The following is a 6,550-nucleotide window of genomic DNA, read 5'->3' on the forward strand; positions in this document are numbered from 1 at the left end:
TCTTCAGCTCAAAGCTAGCGCTCTACCACTTGAGCCACAGCGCCACTTCCGGCTTTTTTCTTTTTGCTTATGTGGTGCTAAGGAATCGAACCCAGGGCCTTGAGCATGCAAAGTAAGTGCTCTACCACTGAGCCACCTTCCCAGCCCACAAGCAGTTTTAGAATAGTCTCGTGGTCTCATAAAGATATTTTGCATCCCTGAACCACAATCCTCTCCTCCTTCAGGGGACCTGCCCGACTATTTTCCAAATAGCTGCATCCATTGTACAGCTGCTGCTTGAACCATGCTGCGAGCCCTTTTCACGCTGGTTAATTTTGAAAGAGGTTCTCACTTTTTGTCAGTTCCAACCTGAACCATAGTCCTCCTATTTATACCTCCTGCCACAGCTGGAATGATAGACACACACTGCCCTGCCCACCTTTTTCTATTGAGGTGGGAGGTCTTATGAATCTTTTGGCCTGGGCTGGCCTCACATTGTGATCCTTCTAATCTCTGCCTCCCAAGTAGCTAGAGTGACAGCAATGAGCCACCAGGGCCTGGGTAAAGCCTCTTTTTGATTCCTAGCTGACCTAGTGAGTGTGAAGTGGGATATCTGTGGCTTTACTTTGCATTTCCCTAATGGCTAATGATGTTGTTGCTCACACTTCCATTTCTTGCTGGCTTCCATACATGCTTCTAATGTATTTTGAAGTCAGGTGCGGTGACACACGACTTTTCAATCCTAGCTGCTGTAGGAAAGTCTGTGAAACTTTTTTTTTTTTTTTTTGCCTGTATGGGGCTTGAACTTGGGGTCTGGGCACTATCTCTGAGTTCATTATGTTCAAGGCTAGAGCTCTACCATTTGGGACCACAGCACCACTTCCGGTTTTCTGGTGGTTCATTGGAGATAAGAATCTCACCAACTTTTGTGTCCAGCTGGCTTTGAACTGCAGTCTTCAGCTCTCAGCCTCCTGAGTAGCTAGGATTATAGGTGTGAGCCACCACTGCCCAGCTTATGAAACTCTTATCCTTTATTAACTATCAAAAAAGCTGGAAGTGGTAGACTGCCAGCCTTGAGCGGGAAAAGCTCTAAGGGACAGTGCCCATGCCCTGAGTTCAAGCCCCAGTCTTGGCGCGCGCGTGCGCGTACACACACACACACACACACACACACACACACACACACAAATATACTGTGGAGCTGGGCACTGGTGGCTCACACCTGTGATCCTAGCTACTCAGGAGGCTGAGATCTGAGGATCATGGTTTGAAGCCATCCCAGGCAGGAAAGTCTGTGAGACTACTATCGCCATTAAAAACTACTCAGAAAAAGCCAGAAGTGGTGCTGTGGCTTAAGTGGCACAGCATTAGTCTTGAGAAAAAGAATCTCAGGGACAGAGCCCAGGCTCTGAGTTTAAGCCCCAGGACTTGCAACAAACAAGCAAGCAAACAACAACAATAAAAAACAACAAAAAACCCCAACCCCTCGCCCCCCAAAACAACAACCCCCCCAAAAAAAAAACCAAAACCAAAAAAATGGTAATTGGGACTAAACCCAGGATGTTACATTTGCTAGGTAAGCACTCTACCACTGAGCTACATCCCAGCTTGCTGATGTTTTGTTCTGAAAACCATTATCCTCAAAGAAACTCTCTTGACTGTAGCCTTGGCATGGTGTGGTGTGGCATGAGCTCTGGTGGCAGCAACAACTGAGGGGAAGTCTGGGGCTCGGGGCAGTGGCCAATGCGGCTCCTAAGACACAGAAGGGAACATTCTCTTCTTAGGGCCGTGGAGCTGGGTTAGGCGGTCTGATTGTTCTCAGCTGGGGCCAGGTGTAAAGTAGTGAGACCCGATCCCACCCTGGGGAGGAAGGAAGGCATGGAAGGAAGGGACAGTGACCTCTTTTTGTCTCCAAGAAGGTTCTTAGCTGCATCATTCAATGTTAATTAAGCTTCAGCCCTGAGCCAGACATGGTGCTAAGCATTTTAGACTCTTTATCTATCTAAATCTTCCTCATAACTTTATGGATTAAGTGTCCTTATTTTCCAAAAGAGGAAAATGAGCCATAATAGATTAATTGGTCTACTACCACGGAGTGAGCAGTTGGCAGAGCTGGGATTGAACAGGCTGTCTGTTTATAATACCTGCACTCTTAAACACCTTTCGCCCCCTCTTTTTGGGGGGTGGGATAGGGTGGGAGAGGGCTGGTATTAGGGCTTGAACTCTGGGCACTGGCTTTCAGCTTTTTCCTTCAAGACTAGTGTTTTACCACTCAAGCCACAGCTCCATTTCTGACTTTTTGGAGACAAGAGTCTCACAGACTTTCCTGTGCAGGCTGGCTTTGAACTGGCGATCCTTGGATCTCAGACTCCTGAATAGTTAGGTTTCCAGGCATGAACCATCAGTGTCCTTCTTGACGTGCAGAATACTCCACTTTTGGAATCCAAATCCTACGGGTGCTCATTTTCACATCCATTCCCGTAAGAATTTGCCTGGGAGACAGCTGACCTGCAGAAGAGGTCTCTGCATGGGTTGGAAAAGTGGTGTGGAGGGATGCACGCAGACACATACCACTTTGTGTGATCTCGGTGAACTACGTCATCCTTCCCTAAGTTTCCTCACCATGTAGTGGTGATCACATATTTCCGTTGTGGGGTTATTGTGAAGGTCAAATGAGATTAGGGTTGCTGCAAGTACTGATTTATAAGCTTTGCAGTTTGGAAAGTCAAAGATTGTTATTCTTATTATATTGTTCACTTAATTCAGGTCAAATCCTGTCATTAACAGCTCCAAACCTAGATAATAAAGAGTTTCGTGTCTTAGCCAAGTTCAGCATTGGCTCATGTCCCCTGAGCAATATTCAAAAACAATAGAAGTGGGGTACCACCCAAACGTTGTGTTTTACAGCTTTGTCCTCTGTGAATCAGTCCTTTCCTCTTTCCTCTTCTACTACCAGTCCTGATTTTAGCCATTTTCACTGTTTCCATTGGTACCCAGTGGCTGAGCTGCTTGAGCCTTTCCTTGTTCTCAACCTTGACAGTGTCCAAGTAGGTCTTTGGGGATAGAGGTTGGATATATTCTCCAAATGTATCCACATTTGGAAATGATATGTGTTCCATCCAGGTAAAGGCAATTAATAGCCAGTGTTCCTCTTCTATCTCTCTCTTCCCTGTTGGAGTCCACTATGGGATGGAGGAAAGCTATCTTTCCCACACCAGTCTGGTGAACAAGAAGCACATCTTTTGCTGTACAAGGTACTGAGATTCAGGGATTTATTTGCTCAGACTATAGCCTGGCTCATTTTCTGCTATCAGGTAACATAGAAGGGACGAGGGACAAGTCTACTGCAGGCAGAGCAATAGCAAAGGATTGACATATGCAAGGGACTATGAGAACGTTGGTGTGGATGTAAGCAAGGTGTGTGTGTGTGTGTGTACAGAGCCCTGTGATATAATCTATCTCTATTACCAACTGGCTGTATATTTTTGAAAAAATAACTGTCTCTGAGCCTTGGTTTCTTTCACTGTAAATTTCAGACAATCATGGCAGCCAAACCATGGAGTTGTGAAGAGTACCTGATAAAAATTAGCCATATTAGGAAGGACTAACAAATGGATTCAAGAACAAAGGAAGGGCTGGGAATGTGGCTTAGTGGTAGGGTGCTTACCTAGCATACCTGAAGCACTGGGTTTGATTCCTCAGTACCACATAAACAGAAAAAGCTAGAAGTGGCTCTGTGGCTCAAGAGGGCTAGCCTTGAGCAAAAGAAGCTCAGGGACAGTGCCCAGGCCATGAGTTCAAGCTCCAGGACTGGTAAAAAAAAGAACAAAGGAAGGTGTCTTCTATCTATACAAAATATGGAATTTAGGATGCTCCATAGAAGAAGGGTGAGTGTTTGTTGTGTGTGTGTGTGTGTGTGTGTGTGTGTGTGTGTGATGAACTCATAGACTGGACACTGTTCCCTGGCTTTTTCACTCAAGTCTGGTGTTCTACTGTTTGATCCATTGATCCATTGATCCATCCATCCATCCATCCATCCATCATCTGCCAGTCCATCCTACTCGTTTATCGGTCTACTCATGAATACACTCACCAATTCAGCAACAGCAACAAATCACTTCCTGAATCTGCAAAGGAACTGCTAACCAACAAAGAGACAGAGCTCGAGACACTAGGGTTACTGGCCTTTTAAGGTCTTATGTGCCTCTCTAGGAACTAGGGGGAAAAAGTAGACAAGCCAGGCAGGGAGCCAAAGCCAATGACATTGTGCTGGGAAGGTCAGTGACAGGAAGCCAGCGACAGGCTAAGTGCTTCTCTGTGGGGCCAGTGCTGCCTGTGTGAGGAGCTGGTGGGGAGAGGTTGGGAGCCTCTCCAGCTGAGTTCTCTATAGCCAAGGGTCTCCTGCTTTCCACCTCCTAGGCCACTGGGCTGGTATGGGGAGAGTAGGATGGTGGGAAAAGCCAGACTCTGCTTACAAAATGCAGGAAGTGGGACTCAGCCTAGAGCACCATTTCTGGCAGTTTCATAAGAGTGTTAGGAGCATCAGTGAACAGACTTGTTCACAGAGGTTGGCCAGTGTAAATATGGTGGGCTTTGTTTGCCCAGCATCCATTGCCCTGTTTGCTGATCACCGAGCCCACCCTGCTTCTGTCCAGCCTGTTTGAGTCTATCCCTGTTTCTGGGGTGGGGCAGGTAGCCTAGGCCTGACCAATCACAGATCAGTTCTTCCAGACCACTAAGATCTGCTCAGGGTAGACTATATTGGTTCAAGAGGACTGTATTTGTGAACTTTTTTTTCTAAGTGTCAGTCCTGGGGCTTGAACTCAGGGCCTAGGTATTGTCTCTGTGAGCTTTTTTTTTTTTTTTTTGCTCAGGCTAGTGCTCTAGCACTTGAGCAACAGCTCCACTTCTGGCTTTTGGGCGGTTAATTGGAGGTAAGAGTCTCATGGACTTTCCTGCCCAAGCTGGCTTTGAATTTTGACCCACAGATCTCAGCCTTCTGAGTAGCTAGGATTAAAGGCGTGAGCCACTGGTACCTGACTTGTATTTGTGAACTTTTGTTTTAACTATTGGTCAACAATGGATTTGAATGTGAGAGGATTTGGACCTGGAGCTTTTGGAAGCAGCTATGAAGTACAAGAAGAAAGTCTGCCTAAGAACGGGGCTGACAAAGCAAAGTTTAGTAAGGAGCCAAAGGCAGAGCCCATATCCTAATGCCATTGTGTGTGAACATCCGGATGCCACAGGCCTGAAGGCTACTGACTTCGTTAATTCAGAGTCTCCATTGGTATACCAGCTTATCAGATGAAGAAGCTGATCGATTCATTTCCATTTTCTACCATTCTGTCTTTTTTCCCTCCATTTCATAGTGGATCACTTATTCTGCACTTGTTTCTGAGCTGCATTCCTTGGACAGAAAAATGAATGGCTCCCGGGCATCTCTTCAAAGAGTCGTGGTCTTTATGGAGTAACAACTAGCATCAAATATACAATGAAAGCTATGTCACAAGAACAAAGAGAAGAAAAGAAGCCCAAGGTCATGGGGAAAGGACAGTTAATCAAGGCTGAGAGGACATCACAGGCATTCCTTCATGCTACAGGTATTTACAGGGCGTCTGCTATGTGTTGTATACTGGACTACACATTGAGGATATAGTGGTGACCACAAACAGGAATGGGCCTGGACCTTGAGGAGCTGATTGTCGAGTGGGAGCAGAGGCACAGACTTCTTAAGAAGGAAGGCTCATGCAGGTGAGAGAAGCATATGACTTTGTGAGAACAAATGGTGAAGAAACCACACTTGGGTTTGGGCTCTAGCAAAGGCTCTTTGAAAGATGAAGGAAATAGTTCAGCTGATGGTTGAGGGAAGATCTGGAATGAGCAGAATGTGGAGGTTGGAAGCATTCTCTGCGGAGGAATCTCTACCTGAAAAAGTTCTGTTGTGGGAGGAGTATGAAGATGGAAAGAACAAATGAGATCCTATGCCTGGAGCTCAGAGACCAAGAGAAGGAGCAAAGTGAGATTAAGCCAGAGACAGACAAGAGTCAGAGAGACCTTGTGGGCCTCCATGCCATTGCCTTCCTGCTAAGGTGCTTTTTTTCCAGTCCTGGGGCTTAAACTCACGGCCTGGACACTGTCCTTGAACTTCTTTTGCTCAAGGTTAGCACTCTACCACTTGAACTACAGCACTACTTCTACTTTTTCTGTGTATGTGGTACTGAGGAATCAAACCCAGGGCTTTATGCATGCTAGGCAAGCACTCTACCACTAAGCCACCTCCCCAGCCCCAGGTTCATGATTTTTAACTCGTGTCTTTCCTTCTCTTTATATAGATTCAGCATGAATAAAATGCTGGTGTATATGCCTGTGTGTGTTCATACTCATGTGTGTGTGGCAGATCTTCCTTCCTTTATCTCTCCCTCCTTCTGTTCCTCCCTCCGTTCTTCTCTCCTTCCTCCCCTCCCTCTCTATCCCTTCTTTCCTTCCTTCCTTGCCTCCCTCTCTATCCCTTCTTTCCTTCCTTCCTTCCCTCCCTCCCTCCCTCCCTCCCTCCCTCCTTCATAGCACTTTG

Source organism: Dipodomys ordii, unplaced genomic scaffold, assembly GCF_000151885.1.
Source record: "Dipodomys ordii isolate 6190 unplaced genomic scaffold, Dord_2.0 Scaffold117, whole genome shotgun sequence".
Lineage (NCBI taxonomy): Eukaryota > Metazoa > Chordata > Mammalia > Rodentia > Heteromyidae > Dipodomys > Dipodomys ordii.